This window comes from Eschrichtius robustus, chromosome 5 (genome assembly GCF_028021215.1).
Source record: "Eschrichtius robustus isolate mEscRob2 chromosome 5, mEscRob2.pri, whole genome shotgun sequence".
In the NCBI taxonomy this organism is placed as follows: domain Eukaryota; kingdom Metazoa; phylum Chordata; class Mammalia; order Artiodactyla; family Eschrichtiidae; genus Eschrichtius; species Eschrichtius robustus.
Genome location: NC_090828.1, coordinates 11,433,698 through 11,450,963, shown reverse-complemented (window position 1 = coordinate 11,450,963; position 17,266 = coordinate 11,433,698). Strand labels below are relative to the sequence as shown.

At 40.3% G+C, this 17,266-nt stretch overlaps 1 non-coding gene across 1 annotated transcript; it reads right to left on the bottom strand.

Moving 5' to 3' along the window:
- Positions 1 to 7,622: 7,622 nt before the first annotated feature.
- On the bottom strand, positions 7,623 to 7,726 carry LOC137765581 (U6 spliceosomal RNA). The gene has a single exon (XR_011074227.1). It is a non-coding gene; the product is annotated as a U6 spliceosomal RNA (small nuclear RNA).
- Between the last annotated feature and the right edge of the window lie 9,540 nt (positions 7,727 to 17,266).

The following is a 17,266-nucleotide window of genomic DNA, read 5'->3' as shown; positions in this document are numbered from 1 at the left end:
TTCTCTGCATCCTTGCCAACTTTTGGGTTGTCACTATTTTTTATTTTGGTCATTCTGGTAGGTATATAGTGATATCTCATTGTGGTTTTAATTTGCATTCTTTAATGGCTAATGATGTAGAACACCTTTCCATGTGCTTATTTGCCATCTGTATATCCTCTTCAGTGAATTGTCTGTTCACGACTTTCGCCCATTTTCTAATTGGTTGCTTGCTTTCTAACTGTGGAGTTTTGAGAGTTATTCATGTATTCTAGATATAAGTCCTTTCCCGGATATGTGGTATATATAAATATTTTCTCCAAGTCTATATAGCTTGTCTTCTCATCCTCTCAACAAGGTCTTTAACAGAGCAAACATTTTTAATTTTGATGCAGTCCAGTTTGTCAATTTTTTATTTTACTGTTCGTGTTTTTGGTGTCAAATCTAAGAACTCTTCATCTAGCCCTAGTTTCCAAAGATTATCTTCTCTATTAAAAAAAAACTTCACTGGAAAAATGAGATAGAAATAGTTAACTAGACGCCTATTATAATGAGATGGTTCTCTAAATCTAAATGGAAAAAAGCTTCTTCTCCTATACTGATACAGTCCAAAGGTGTCAAATTCAAGCATGAATCAGAATCACCTGGAGGACTTGTTAGAACACAGATTACTGGCTTCACCTCCAGACTCTCTGAGAATTTGCATTTCTAACAAGTTCCCAGGACGCCAATGCTGCTGGCTCCAGGGGCTACACTTTGAGATAGACTAATGTATTCTAACTCTACTGAAGGTTAAACATTTGAGGTTGTTGCTTATTGGGGAAAAAAAAAAGACTGAAGACTGTCCTCAAGTCTATAAAGAGTTATGATGAACAGACTCTCGTCTAGGTCTACAGTGGACCAGGGGAAACATGAAAGCAGGGAAGATTCCAGTTGTACCTCTGGAAGATGTGAAGTACCAGGGTGAGGGTGCATTGGGATGGACCAACAGTGGAGGACACGGATTTTCTATACCTGGAGTCCTTCTAAAGAAAATAGGCCAGAGGCCATCCTTTGCTCTGAATTGTTGAGAAAGTCTCTTGTTTAAAGGTAAATGATTAAGTTTCTAAAAATGTAGGAGATGGCACAAGTCTGCAGATGAATTCTTCCCAGTTTCTAAAACTACTAAGTATAGTAATTGAATCCTTCAATTTTGTAGACGTTTTCTCTCTATGTTAGACTTGCATTCACTTAGTTACACATAAGGAGAATTTTCCTGGGTCTTGACAGTCAGGTAATCATGGTATATTCCTGGCATTGCTTGGCTAAGAGTCATTGTAATCCTTATCCCCGTATCACACAGAAATTTCAAAAATCTTCATCCTCTTGCACATTAATGTGCATAAATAGAGGTGGGGTGGGGCCTTGATCAACATCTTAGATCTGTCTTGCTCATTTATTTGTTCTTCTCATAAGAATGGGGTGGAGAATCTCTCTCAGAAACTGGCAAATGCAGAATTAAAACATTTTCACCATTTCTAAGAGTAGTACCAGAGTAAAAACAAAGAAATTAGGACCTAAATCTTCAGGTGCAGGCCTAACCTTGGGTCAGTGAACTTTGATAGCACCTGCATACACCTCTTCCCAATCCATCGCAACACATCCTGGCACCGAGCCATTGCTATGTAGGAGCCAGAGGCCATCCATGGTCATGGCCTCTTACAAAAATCACTCTCTGTGATAAGCGTTTTGTGTCAGAGGCCATATACATCCAACTGAGATTTGAAAAGAAAAGATTTAAGGCAGATTTGGAAATGTATTACATTTGTCTTAAGAATATCCTTTTCAGAACGAAATTGAGTCATTTGTTGAGACGTGGATGGATCTAGAGACTGTCATACAGAGTGAAGTAAGTCAGAAAGAGAAAAACAAATATCGTATATTAACGCATGTATGTGGAACCTAGAAAAATGGTACAGATGAACCGGTTTGCAGGGCAGAAGTTGAGACACAGATGTAGAGAACAAACGTATGGACACTAAGGGGGGAAAACCGCGGTGGGGTGGGGATGGTGGTGTGCTGAATTGGGCGATTGGGATTGACATGTATACACTGATGTGTATAAAATTGATGACTGATTAAAAAATATATATATATCCTTTTCAGGGATGGGGTAGGCTGATTTGGGGTAGAACGCCAGCTGTTATTCTGGAGTGGCAACAACTCAAGCTGGGTTCATGTTCTTTCAAACCAAGGTGAGATGTAGGAATTTTTGGAAAGAATAATAACATTCCCATTGACTTCAAAGAAATGAGTGTCACAATGAGATAAGGAGACGGAATGTGGGTAAATCAGGCTGCTCTGAGACCTGCTTGTGATTGTTCCATAACGCATCAGTGCAACTATGATCCTAAAAGAAAAGAACTGGGGAAATCCTTCCCAACAAGAGTTTCTTTATTTAGCTTTCCTGAATTTAGAGACCACAGAAGGTTCTTTCATAGCAAGACAATTAATAAAAGTAAAAAAAAAAAAGATCTTTAGCCATCAATGTATGGTGCATTATTCTATTTAAGATTTCATTTTTAGCAGTACAGCACTGCTGGGCAGAATACGGAAGAAATGGCATGTAATGTACGGGCACAGTGAAAACAAGCACGGGCGTTGAAGTTGTGTAAAAGAATTTCAGAAAAGCAAAAAAGTAACTATGATTCGATTTTCAAGTTTGTTCAATATGTGAATTGTCTCCAGCGGCTGGGCTGTCTTGTTTGCACAGTTATTGTTCACCTCAATAGCAGGGTCTTTTGAAATTATCAATTTGTGATGTGGCAGAGATTACAACCCTTGAGTGCACAGGAGTGACTTCCAGGTCACAGAAGGAGAGACGGGGAGGGCTGGAGGAAAGACTTGCCAACAGACAAACCCAATCCCAGCAAATGCTGCCAGCAGCTGAGCTGGCCCACCTGGCAGCAGCTTTGCTTCCGGCAGCAGCTCTCGTGCTGGCAGCAGCCCTTCCGCAGCCGCAGCTACACGGGCTGCAGCTCCAGGTGCGGCGATGGCGGCAGACCGCGGGGACGCTGCAGCAGCTCCCAGGGCAGCCGTAGCAGCAGGGGCCGCAGCTGGGGCCGCAGCCGACCCGGGAGCGTCTGCACGGGGCGCAGCTGCCGCCACCCCAGCCGAGGCAGCCACCGCACCTTCCACAGCCACAGCTGCCCACGGTGTCAAGTAGGGAGGACGCGAGAGAGATGAGGAAGGAGACACAGGAGGGGAGGGAGGTCTGATGCTGCCTTCTGCTGGGGGAGGCCCTTATATACCGACTCTGTGGACAGGAGAGGGAAGACACATGACCATTTCCCTGTTGCTATTTGGCTTGATTTACATGGAAGAATCCATCATCTCTTATTACTTCCCTTTTAGATACCGTTGTCTTCATCACATTTCCAGTTTTGTTAATTTTTTCATAAAACTATATTCCAATGCAATTTGAAAAGGCCTAAAAGTTCTAGGGAAGCATGCTGGGAACCAGGCTGTCAACAGGGATGGGCAGACTTCTCTATCATCCCTCACCGCCCAGGGAACATTACTGTGTGTGGGGGCTGTCCGGGGTTCTGCAGACCATACCCATCATTGGACAGCCCCTAGGCCAGGTGGTCTGCGAGCTTCCAAGGGGGTCAGTACAGTGAAGTTTAAGGTATAATCTCTGACCTCAAAGAGTTTGCAATAAAGTGACGTTGGGAGATAGGGATGTGAAAATGGCAACAGAGTCAAAGTCCACCGCCAAGGCCAGATGCCCTGATCATGCTTTGTGACCAGTGGGAACTGCTGAGACTAGAAGCTTTTATTCTTTACCTCTTCATTTGAAGCATACCATTGTGATTTGTCTTCTCACACCCAGGCTGTAATGATTATTTTAAAAACAAATACATCCTCCGATGAGTCTGAATTTTGATGATGTAGTTCTTGGTATGTTTAGCTTTGGATGAGGAACTAATTTTGTCTTTGATGATACGACATCAGTTGATGTCTGAGAGAAACACTTTGCTAAGTAGCCTGACTTAGGGGATTCTGACAGCAGGGCAGTTACCCTGAAGAGTGCGGGGGCAGAGGCCAGAGATGTAGGGGAAGTTGGGAAAAAAAGGAGTCTGTGGCTATGAGGTAAAGCATGTAGTTGTGGATCCTGGTGAGATCTGAGGGTTGGTGACCAACACGGAGGCTGTAAAAATATAAGGCAGGAAAAATGAAAGCGCAAGTGGGCTATTCATCACACAAGCTGGTGTAGGAGCGTCTCTAGACATCACTGAGAGTTCAGAGACCTTGGTGGGGATATTTGGTGGCTGACTTTCCCCCAAGCTTCATTTGCAACAGGCTTGCTGTTCAGAACCCATTTTGCCAATCTGGCAAGATTGTTCTTCAGGAATTTGAGTGAGAGGAAATGCTGTGTCGTCCCCAGGGCTGACTGTGGTGTTATCAATGATCCCAAACCATTTCTGTGGTATGCGGACCAAAGAGCATTTCAGCTGCTCAGGGGGTGCTTGTACAGGGGTGAGCGGCACAGTGGAGCAGAGATATGTGAATAGGTGTGAGAGCTTTTAAAGAGGCAGAATCAACAGAATTTGGTGAGAGACTAGATATGGGCTGAGAGAAAGGAAGGATTCAAAGATGACTTTTGAAATAGATTGCCAATTTGATGGGTAAGGAACAGTGGAGAAATTTACTTTTTTGTGGGGGGTGGGCAGGGAAGATTAGGACTTGAGTCTGGGGCAATCGACACTGGAAGTGCCTCTGAAATACCCGCAGGGAGAAGGTAGACTGCGAGTTGGCTAAGTTCGGAGTCTGGAGAAGATTCCAAGCTGGACGTGCACACTGAAGGAACGAGTCCAGGCACATACATGTGGAAGTGGAAACCATGGGTGTGGATGTGAGCGCTAAGGGAAGGATTGCAGGGTGAGAGAGGAGAGCACTGGATCCAGGCTTTCAATAGACAACATTTGAGGTTAAAAACGAAAAGAGGGTCATTTCATTTAAAAATTTTATTTGCATTTCATTCCAAAAATTTTGGAAATATAGCCGTGAACATGTAACTTCACAAGAACTAAAATGGCCAATTTAATGAGGTGGAAGGCACACAGTAGTAACAAATGGGAAAATTTTGAAAGAGAATGGCTTGTTCGATTTGTATATTCATATTTACTCATCTGCATCTCGAAGTTTCTGTTAAAGCAGGGTGATTTCAACTGAATATTTGGAGAGAAAACCATTGAGGAGAAACAGAACAGGAGCTGGTAGTAATCAAGTGCCTTCTTAATTCAAAATCTCAAAGATTCAACTGTGTTTCTGTGAAAATGAAGATCCCTTCCAACATGTTAGCATCTCTTGGTTGGTTTCTAAAATGACTTTAAAGAGAAAAGGTAAAATTAGCAAATGTATTGGGTCAAATATAGTCCATGAGAATGTAAACAAGGAATAACCCCAGACAACCCCATTTGGAAACTGCAATGGCAACAACGAGGGAGTGACCACTGGTCAGGAGTCCTGGGTTGCTCCCTCTCCCTTCTCCCAAGATGGTATATAAGGGCTTCGTAGAAGGCGGCATCAGATCTCCCTCCCTCCTGGGTCTCCCTCCTCACCTCCCCCGAGGCCTCTCTCCCGACGCCGTGGGCAGCTGTGGCTGTGGAAGGTGCGGTGGCTGCCTCGGCTGGGGTGGCGGCAGCTGCGCCCCGTGCAGACGCTCCCGGGTCGGCTGCGGCCCCAGCTGCGGCCCCTGCTGCTACGGCTGCCCTGGGAGCTGCTGCAGCGTCCCCGCGGTCTGCCGCCATCGCCGCACCTGGAGCTGCAGCCCGTGTAGCTGCGGCTGCGGAAGGGCTGCTGCCAGCACGAGAGCTGCTGCCGGAAGCAATGCCGCTGCCACGTGGGCTGGTCTGCAGGTGCTGCTGGTTCCCATTCTGTTGGTAAGACTTCCCTCCTTCCCATTCTGCTTGTTTTTCCTCCGTTCTATGGTCCTGGACTCTCTTCCTGGCTTTCTTTTGTACCTCAAGTCGTCCCATCTGCAAAGTTTCCAAACTAATAGGAAACATCTAATGGAAAAAATATGTATTCAGCCCAGCACCTGAGTAACTGTGCAAATTAGTAAACTCAGCTGAACAGAATAATGATTCCTAATGTTTGGTTTTATGGGTATGAATACATCCAATTGACTGCCATTCAGCTCCATCTTTGCTCCGTTTTTACCTGTCCTCCTGCATGGTTTTCTTCTCTTTTTTTTCCTTTTGTGTTCTTAGTTATCACAGAATATCGTCCAAATTTCCTAATAAAATAAAAACTAGATGCCCATAAGAAAACATTCTTTTTGTTTTCGTTGTATTTGAGCACACTGAATCCTGGTTTGTCTGTTCTGAAACTTAAGAGAGAATTTATCTTTGAACAAAGCCTTTAAAACCCTCGCAGTGGCAGCCTCACAAGCAAAGGTCGGATGGGAAGCCCTGCCAGGTCTGGGGGGACTAATCTCTCCTCCCAGTGAAACAGCACTTTGCCTCAGTGACTCCTTCCCTCCCTTATACCCAAGCTTGTAGCCTCTTCCCTGTTTCATTGTTGCAACATGACATGGCCCATCAGCAGCTGGTCCGCAAGCCAAACAAGGCCAGTCCCTTCAGGACCCAAATACAGAATTCAGTGGCGGGACTAAGACCACTTGGGCTTTTGACGGGTTTCTTTTACTGACATATTCAATCTTTTTCTTCGCCTCTTCCTGTTCTTTGTGTATGAAGTTTTCTATTTTTTCAGTACACTGCAACATTCAATAATAGATATTGAAAGATTTTAAATAGAACACGTTAGGTTGCCACAAACTCTCCCAATGCCTCTGTCTTCTCAGCTATCTTCAGCAAAAGTAATAAGTGAAATGAAGGCCTGATGAAAGGAGGCCAAGGGGAAAGGGGGTTTTCAATGCATTTTTTCCATGAGGAAGTCTTTCCTCCCACTCTTTCAATTTAATTAAAAGCAACAGGGTAACCGCTTCTTTTCTTTTTCCTTACCTTTCTATTCCCTTCTTCCCCTCTCCTCTTCTTTCCCCTCCTTTTCCTTTCCTTTTTTCTTTTTCTGGTTATCTCTACAACTTTCTCCAATTGTGGAGATTTTGCTGTTTTATAAGGAGTAGAGGTCGTAGGCTGAGGAGATTTTGGGTAGCAATGGTTCAGTATTTTCACACTGTTGCAACCTCTATGTTCAAAAAAGCGAAAAAAGATCTAGTGTGGATAACATATAAAACTAAAATAAGTTAATAGTATAGCTGGACTCAAAATCAAGATAAATATCCCCATGGAGAAGACACAGAATGAGAATGCAGAATGCAAGGCTGTAGCCGTGGCCTTGTTGGGTTCTGGGCCTGAAAATGGACTATTAAGAGAGTGGGGATATGATAGCAGAGACTAGATATCCCACATGAGATGGGAGACCAGAGCCACGCTCACTTTCAAGGTTAGGTGCCAGGGTGGGTCCTCTTGGGTCTTGAAAAATATCTACTGCTCTTTGCTGCCTGGGGCTATGGCTTCTAAACTATTGTCCACCAGAGAGACTGGAGGATGGACACAGTCCTGAGACTGCAAATCTTTTCCTCCTGCTTCTCCTCCTCCTCTTCCCCGCCCCTCCCCTTCCCCCTCTTTCTTCTTCTTTTAAATATGAAATGTTCCATGACTTTGCATGTCATCCTTGCACAGGGGCCATGCTAATCATCTCTGTATCATTCCAGTTTTAGTATATATTCCACATCTGAGACCACAGATTGACTTAAATCATCTGTGGTTTGAGAATAATCTATGCTATCCCATGACTACTATGGGATGGGGCCTGGGGGTGGGGCAGGAAAGATAACTACAAAACTTCTAGACAGGAAGAAGCAGGGTGTGGGGAGTTGGGGTGAGAAGAGAAAGAAATGAAAACAAAACCAAAACACCTTTCACTTTAAGTAAGTCTGCAAACAAGTTTCAAACACACTTTGTAGTAGGAGCCTCTAAGATGACGCCCAATGATCCTTGCCTCCTGGTGTTGACACACTTGTGAAATCACCTTCTCTTGAGTATTGGTTGGATCTAATGGCTAATGACCACAATGCCACACAAATGGTAGGATGTCACTTCCTTGATTAGGTCATAAAGTCTGTAACTTCCTTCTTCAAGCTGACTCTTGATTTCTTGGCTTGTACACTTTGATGAAGCAACCTGCCATGTTGCAGAGACCCACATGACATGGAATTGAGGATGGTCTTCAGTCAACAGCCAGCAAAGAATTGAAGGCCTCGGCTCAATGGCCCACAAAGAAATGAATTATGCCAACAGTCACATGAACTTGAAATGGATCCTGCCCCAGGCAGGCCTTGAGAGGACCACAGCCCAGTCAATACCTTGACTGCAGCCTGTAAGAGACTCTGAAGCAGAGGACCCAGTTAAGCTGTACCCAGATTCCTGACTCAGAAACTGTGAGATAATCAACGTGGCTTTTTAAGTCATAAAGTGTTGTAGTAATTTGTTATGCAGTAATAAATAACTAATGCACATTTGAAAACATCTAATGTTGAGAAAGAACAATGAAATAAAACTTCGGACGTGAATTCATTTCAGATGAAATAGACTTTATAAAACTGACAATGTCTTCTTTTTTTTAACATCTTTATTGGAGTATAATTGCTTTACGATAGTGTGTTTGTTAGTTTCTGCTTTATAACAAAGTGAATCAGTTATGCATATACATATGTCCCCATATCTCTTCCCTCTTGCATCTCCCTCCCTCCCACCCTCCCTATCCCACTCCTCTAGGTGGTCACAAAGCACCGAGCTGATCTCCCTGTGCTATGCAGATGATTCCCACTAGCTATCTATTTTACGTTTGGTAGTGTATATATGTCCATGCCACTCTCTCACTTTTTTCCAGCTTACCCTTCCCCCTCCCCATGTCCTCAAGTCCATTCTCTAGTAGGTCTGCGTCTTTATTCCCGTCTTGCCCCTAGGTTTTTCATGATCATTTTTTTTTTAATTCCATATATATGTGTTAACATATGGTATTTGTTTTCCTCTTTCTGACTTACTTCACTCTGTATGACAGACTCTAGGTCCATCCACCTCACTACAAATAACTCAATTTCATTTCTTTTTATGGCTGAGTAATATTCCACTGTATATATGTGCCACATCTTCTGTATCCATTCATCTGTCGATGGACACTTAGGTTGTTTCCATGTCCTGACTGTTGTAAATAGAGCTGCAATGAACATTGTGGTACATGACTCTTTTTAAATTATGGTTTTCTCAAGGTATATGCCCAGTAGTGGGATTGCTGGGTCGTATGGTAGTTCTATTTTTAGTTTTTTAAGGAACCTCCATAATGTTCTCCATAGTGGCTGTATCAATTTACATTCCCACCAACAGTGCAAGAGGGTTCCCTTTTCTCCACACCCTCTCCAGCATTTATTGTTTATAGATTTCTTGATGATGGCCATTCTGACTGGTGTGAGGTGATACCTCATTGTAGTTTTGATTTGCATTTCTCTAATGATTAGTGATGTTGAGCATCCTTTCATGTGTTTGTTGGCAATCTGTATATCTTCTTTGGAGAAATGTCTATTTAGGTCTTCTGCCCATTTTTGGATTGGGTTGTTTGTTTTTTTGATATTGAGCTGCATGAGCTACTTGTAAATTTTGGAGATTAATCCTTTGTCAGTTGCTTCCTTTGCAAATATTTTCTCCCATTCTGAGGGTTGTCTTTTCGTCTTGTTTATGGTTCCCTTTGCTGTGCAAAAGCTTTGAAGTTTCCTTAGGTCCCATTTGTTTATTTTTGTTTTTGTTTCCATTTCTCTAGGAGGTGGGTCAAAAAGGATCTTGCTGTGATGTATGTCATAGAGTGTTCTGCCTATGTTTTCCTCTAAGAGTTTGATAGTGTCTGGCCTTACATTTAGGTCTTTAATCCATTTTGCTTTATTTTTGTGTATGGTGTTAGGGAGTGTTCTAATTTCATTCTTTTACATGTAGCTGTCCAGTTTTCCCAGCACAACTTATTGAAGAGGCTGTCTTTTCTCCAATGTATATGCTTGCCTCCTTTATCAAAGATAAGGTGACCGTATGTGCGTGGGTTTATCTCTGGGCTTTCTATCCTGTTCCATTGATCTATATTTCTGTTTTTGTGCCAGTACCATATTGTCTTGATTACTGTAACTTTGTAGTATAGTTGGAAGTCGGGGAGCCTGATTCCTCCAGCTCCGTTTTTCTTTCTCAAGATTGCTTTGGCTATTCAGGGTCTTTTGTGTTTCCATACAAATTGGGAAATTTCTTGTTCTAGTTCTGTGAAAAATGCCAGTGGTAGTTTGATAGGGATTGCATTGAATCTGTAGATTGCTTTGGGTACTATAGTCATTTTCACAACGTTGATTCTTCCAATCCAAGAACATGGTATATCTCTCCATCTATTTGTATCATCTTTAATTTCTTTCATCAGTGTCTTATAGTTTTCTGCATACAGGTCTTTTGTCTCCTTAGGTAGGTTTATTCCTGGGTATTTTATTCTTTTTGTTGCAGTGGTAAATGGGAGTGTTTTCTTAATTTCACTTTCAGATTTTTCATCATTAGTGTATAGAACTGCAAGAGATTTCTGTGCATTAATTTTGTATCCTGCTGCTTTACCAAATTCATTGATGAGCTCTAGTAGTTTTCTGGTAGCATCTTTAGGATTCTCTATGTATAGTATCATGTCATCTGCAAACAGTGACAGCTTTACTTCTTCTTTGACAATGTCTTTTAAGTAATAATTTTTTGGGAATTTTCAAGGAGATAAATAAAGGGATGACTTCCATAAAAAAAGAATAAGAATTTAGAAGGCAAATACAGGTAGAAATGAAATAAGAATAGGTTGATATCAAAACAACCAATCTGAAATCTTGGGAATAAAAATATGCAAGTTGAAATAAAAACTCAGGCAACAAAATAAATGTGGGCACCATCAAAGAAAGAATTTGTGAATTGTGAAATAGATATGAGGTGTTTACTCAGCACACAGCAGGGAGAGATCAAGGCCCATAGTAGAGAATAAAGTCGTTAGTCTCAACATTCTATCTAATCTGGGAAGAAACGTTTTGAAAACTTTCCCAGTGGAGCTGCCTCGTATGCCCAAGCATTTCTTCCCACTACCCCTAAACTCATTCGCCTTGGACTTAAATTCAAGACACCTGGGTGGATTAAATTTCAGGCATCTTTTATCCTTGGATGGATTAGTTTCCAGGCAGCTTTCACTCTACTAAAAACATCAGACTCCAAATTATCACAAAGCAAATGTCAGTGTTTTCCATTAGAACTTTTAGTGAATATTGAGTTGCTTAAAATTAATTAGAACACCTCTGCTTAGACAGATCAAGTAAGAATTTAGTAGATTGTGCATCTGTTTCTTTTCTGGGGATGCTCACTAGTCAACACCACAGGTCTCTGTGAGTTAGGCTATTCTGATCACTGTTTTGGCTCCACTGTGGTAACCATACCATCTTGTCTTTGGCAATTAAGTGACAGCACTTGGCCTCTGCTACCCCAGGACCCCATTATCTCCATTGCATTTAAGTATCTCATTTCAATGGTATCAGCTCCTACTGTAATTTCTGACCTGTAGAGAAAAGCAACCACAGAGTTCTTCAGGAATGCTGGGCTCCCCTCACAGATGTATTTCTCACAATCATGGTAGTATTTTTTAGCAATAGTGTATTTTTTAGTTAAGATTTGTACGTCATTTTTTTAAGATATAGTGCTATTGCACATTTAATAGACTGCAGTATAACTTTTTTTTTAACATCTTTATTGGAGTATAATTGCTTCACAATGGTGTGTTAGCTTCTGCTGTATAACAAAGTGAATCAGCTATACATATACATATATCCCCATATCCCCTCCCTGTTGTGTCTCCCTCCCTCCCACCCTCCCTATCCCACCCCTCTAGGTGGTCACAAAGCACAGAGCTGATCTCCCTGTGCAATGCGGCTGCTTCCCACTAGCTATTTTACATTTGGTAGTGTATATATGTCCATGCCACTCTCTCACTTCGTCTCAGCTTACCCTTCCCCCGCCCCGTGTCCTCAAGTCCATTCTCTACTTCTGCATCTTTATTCCTGTCCTGCCCCTAGCTTCATCAGAACCAACTTTTTTTTTTTTTTTTTTTTTTAGATTCCATATATATGTGTTAGCATACGGTACTTGTTTTCCTCTTTCTGACTTACTTCACTCTGTATGACAGACTCTGGGTCCATCCACCTCACTACAAATAACTCAATTTCGTTTCTTTTTATGGCTGAGTAATATTCCATTGTATATATGTGCCACATCTTCTTTATCCATTCATCTGTCAGTGGACACTTATGTTGTTTCCATGTCCTGGCTATTGTAAATAGTGCTGCAATGAACATTGTGGTACATGACTCTTTTTGAATTATGGTTTTCTCAGGGTATATGTCCAGTAGTGGGATTGCTGGGTCATGTGGTAATTCTATTTTTAGTTTTTTAAGGAATTTCCGTACTGTTCTCCATAGTGGCTGTATCAATTTACATTCCCACCAACAGTGCAATACAGTATAAATTTTATACGCACTGGTAAACAAAAAATTCATGTGACTCACTTTATTTTGATATTCACCTTACTGAAGTGGTTTAGAACCAAACCTGAAATATCTCTGAACTATGCCTATATACAATACTAGTATAATAATAATAATCACACATTGATCACTTAATATGTATTGGACCTGTGCTATGTATTTCTTTATCTATTATCCAAATCAAAACAAATCACACTTTTATGAGGTAAGGCACAGACAGCTAATATATATCATTCACTCTAGGATATTTTATCTTTCTGCTCTTGGATGATCCCAGTTGTCTGATTTCCATGTTATTTTGGGGACAGACTTGAAAGTATTGAAATAGTATTTTGGGTCCCAGTTGCTCACTGAGACCATACAGATGGTTTGTTTCAGTTTCATCAACTCCATCTTTTGGTTGTATCCTTTCTACTGCCCAATAGCTGAGGCTTTAATGTGATGTTGATGAGGTTCATGATGGTCCTGTCTTTCATGGTATCTTAGTCTAGGATAAAACACTAAAGAACCATGTATTTTAGCACCATATATATTCAGGAAGCCTGTCCTCTGAGTCCATGGTGGGAGAGACCAGACTAAAACTGTGTTACTGGGCTCCTGTCAGGAGTTGAGTCCTCTGATTCGTTTAGTTTCCGACCCATAGTAGAACTACATTTTCCCTTTCTGTATTTGGCTGAATAGATTATGCAAATGCTTATTATTAGGAAAAGTCCAACAATGACAGAAAATTAACTCCCCTAAACTAAAAACTAAAAAAAAAAAAAAAAAAAAAAAGAAAGAAAGAAAAAGAAAAGGACATTAATGAGTCACATAAGTCTGACACTGAATATATATAATGATATTTTACTACAAGCTGAGAGAGCTTCCGCAGGTCTGATTCTCTGTCTCGGTTTTCTCATTTGTAAAATTAGAATAATAACAATACCTACTCACACACTTGTTGTGAGGCTTAAATAAGTTGTTAAATGTAAGGCATATAGAAGGGTGCCTATATAGTATGAATTCAGTAAATTTTAACTTTGTATACTTCTGAAACTCTCCAAATATATACATATTCTAAAACTGTAACTATATAGTTATATATACAGATATAGTACATATTTACTATATATGTATATATAGTTTATTCTTTTCCTATAATGTAGTATACTTGAAAAAATTGCAGTGTTTCCATCTAGAACCACTGAAATTATATTAATAGACCTATAAAAGTTTAGAATTAATGTATGTTTCTAATGAAATAATTGAACCCTTAATTGTTTTAATGACTCTCTTTATATGTCTAGATCAAGAGGCCTTAATTATATTATATTTTATATTTTAAAATTTTAACTATAGTAACTTAAAAATTTTTTTGTTTGTTTGGTGTGACTTTTCTCTTTCCCCCATCTCCCCCTTGAACTTTAGACGTCCTTGTATTTTAGATGTGTTTTCTATAAATAGAATATATTTGGAATCATTTATAATGATTCCATTTATAATTGGAATCCTGTCTGGCAATACCTTTTAGTATTTTACTTTTTTTTACTGGGTAATTTAACTTAAAATTGTTTGAATTTAATTTTTAGAAAATTATGAACATTCACAAAAGTGGACAGAATAGTTTACAAATGCCTATTTATCCATCACCAGGCTTCATCAATTACCAGCTCAGAGCCAATCTTGTCTCATCAATGCCCCAAGCACTTACCCTTTCCCCTCATAGATTAATTTGAATCCTGTATCATATAACTTAATAAATATTTGTGTGTATCTTTAAAAATAAGGACTCACAAAAGCATAACCACAAACTACTATCACACCTAAAAACATTAATAATTCTTTAATATCTCTAGTCAGTGTTCAGATTTCCCTGATTAGTTTCTTGGTGTGAATCAGGATTCAAATAAAATTCACACATGGTAATTGATTGATAGATCCCCTAAGATACTATCAACTTCTTTTTCTTATCCCCTTGAATTTTCTTTGTTGAAAAGAACCATAGCTTCCCAGATTCTGGTGTTTTTGAGTGATATCCCTGGGTGTTATTTAATGAGTCCTTGTATCTCCTCTATTTTCTGAAAATTGGTAGTTCAGTCTAGGAGCTTGTTTATTATTTCTTACTACTATATTTTTCGTATTTTTTTCATGCTCCTGAATTCCCCCCTCCTTTCTTGAATTCTTTAGTGTTATCATTTTTCCATAATATGTTGTATTCCTCTCTTCTGTATATAAATTATGTAATCTATTTCTAATTTTTTAGGAGTTACACTTGACATATTCACCCTTAAACAAAGCAGGGGTGTATAAGAATGCTGGTGGTGGGAGTTGTCTGTCCTGGGTACAGTCAGTAAGGGGGAGAATTGTCCGTAGAGAATTTAAAAGCAGTAATAAAACTGATTAAAACTCTGTTTGCATTTTATTATTGCCATGATCCAGCAATTCCACACAGTTATGCTGATAATTCTTTTAAAACCTTTGTTGGTCTGATTATGCTGTTTAGTATTTCAGTTGATTTGCTTATGATATTTTATATCCTTATATGATTTTGGAGTTTTTAATCATAAACTCATATTTGGTGGAATTTCATCTGTGGTAATATTTTGATTCTTGTGTTGAGGGACACTCTTCTAGAGAGCATCTGCTTTTAATACATATATGTGCCTGCAACCATTGCCAATCTGGACCACTTTAAACTAAGTTCTCAGCTTAAAAAAAAGTAGCTTGCAGGAATTGGGTTCTAGAATTACGTGAGTGCTGGCTTATGAAGACAAATTCTTAGAGTTAATTCTTCCAATTCCACCCAGATTAATCTTCTTTGTTAGGGTTTTTTTCCCCTGTTTTATTCTATTTCACCACTCACTGAGGATGTAGCCCTTTGGGGTGCCACTGAAGCCCAAACTCCAGGTCACTGGGGGAATCAGCAGATGCCTTGAGCACATGACAGACTCAGTGCTTCCTTGTCTATCTGGTTTCCTGTCCTGCTTTGACCTCTGAGGATTTTTTCTTACTTATTACCAATTCAGACATTTATTTTAAAAAGTTAAATTTATATCCACAAGTTTTAAGTGTTTTGTAGTGTAAGGATTTTCCTGATATCTAGTCTGTTGTTGCTTTAATGGAAGTAAGCCTTTCTTATTTTAATATTTTTAAAAACACTTGTTGAAATTTGTTTAAATGTCAAACATCACTCTCTTCTTCAAGTTCAATCCCTCAATCTTATTCCCCTGAAGATAACTGCACTGAGGCCGTCTCCACGAGAATAGAAAAAGGTAAGAAAAAAAGTTGTCTGAATGATCAGGGCCCAAACGCGTTGAAAATCCATTTAAGTCGTTGTTTTGTTTGATATGGAAAATCTGGCTTTCAACTTCAGCTATTCTTTGAGTTGACTCCAAAATAGCTTATGAAATAGTGAAGCCTAAGGCTGAGCAACTGTACACATCACAGGTTTGGATTAATGGATGTGAAGTGAAAATACTCATCTGAGCTACCTGGGCTGGCAAATATTACATGCTTTAAACACATCTGAAAATTTTCAGTTTTGGTGTGTGTGAGGCTGCCCCAAATTTGAACACATCCCTATTTCATGCACTTAAAATAACAGCATCACTGCTCTACTTTCTGTGAGGTAATCCTTCTGTTTAGAGTGGCCCTCCCTTAACTAAGCCCTTTGGGGTTATAACTAAAAATCCATTTTCATGATCCTAATTTTATTTAATTTAGAGTAGACGAAAGCATCAGTTATCCTAGCTAGATAACCTAATGGAGTGTGTAATCAGGGTCCATCTGGCAGGTCCTAGAGTAGCTGAGTGCAATGGCTTTCTGCCAGGAGAGCTAGAAAGGATCACTTTGCATTCCCCAGGGAGGACAGGAAAGACAGAGCAGCACAGCACTGTGATTTTCATGACGTCAAGTGGCCACTTTACACTACTACTCTTCTCTTTTCTTTTTCGTGTGTACTTCCCAAACTTGGTGGTAATGGGGTTTAGGACATGCTACCCCCAAATATGCATCTTGGCATACTAAATATTTTTTTTTTAGTAGGTTCTCATTAGTTATCTATTTTATACATAGTAGTGTATATATGTCAATCCCAATCTCCCAATTCATCCCACCCCCCATTTTCCCCCCTCGGTGTCCATATGTTTGTTCTCTATGTCTGTGTCTCTATTTCTGCTTTGCAAATAGGTTCATCTGTACCATTTTTCTAGATTCCACATATATGCGTTAATATACAATATTTGTTTTTCTCTAATATATATATATTTTTAATAAATACATATACTCAAGGATGCTTGCTCATTGCTTTGTTTCTTTTTTTTTTTTAATTTTTATTTATTTATTTATTTATTTTTGGCTGTGTTGGGTCTTCGTTTCTGTGCGAGGGCTTCCTCTAGTTGCGGCGAGCGGGGGCCATTCTTCATCGCGGTGCGCGGGCCTCTCACTGTCGCGGCCTCTCTTGTTGCGGAGCACAGGCTCCAGACGCGCAGGCTCAGTAGTTGTGGCGCACGGGCTTAGTTGCTCCGCGGCATGTGGGATCTTCCCAGACCAGGGCTCGAACCCGTGTCCCCTGCATTAGCAGGCAGATTCTCAGCCACTGCGCCACCAGGGAAGCCCCTCTCTAATATTTTTAATGGGAATTTGAGACATTGCAGGTGCAGGAAGGACTTTCTGACCTTCCCCTGAAGCAGGTCATTAGACCCTCATGTGAGAGGTGCC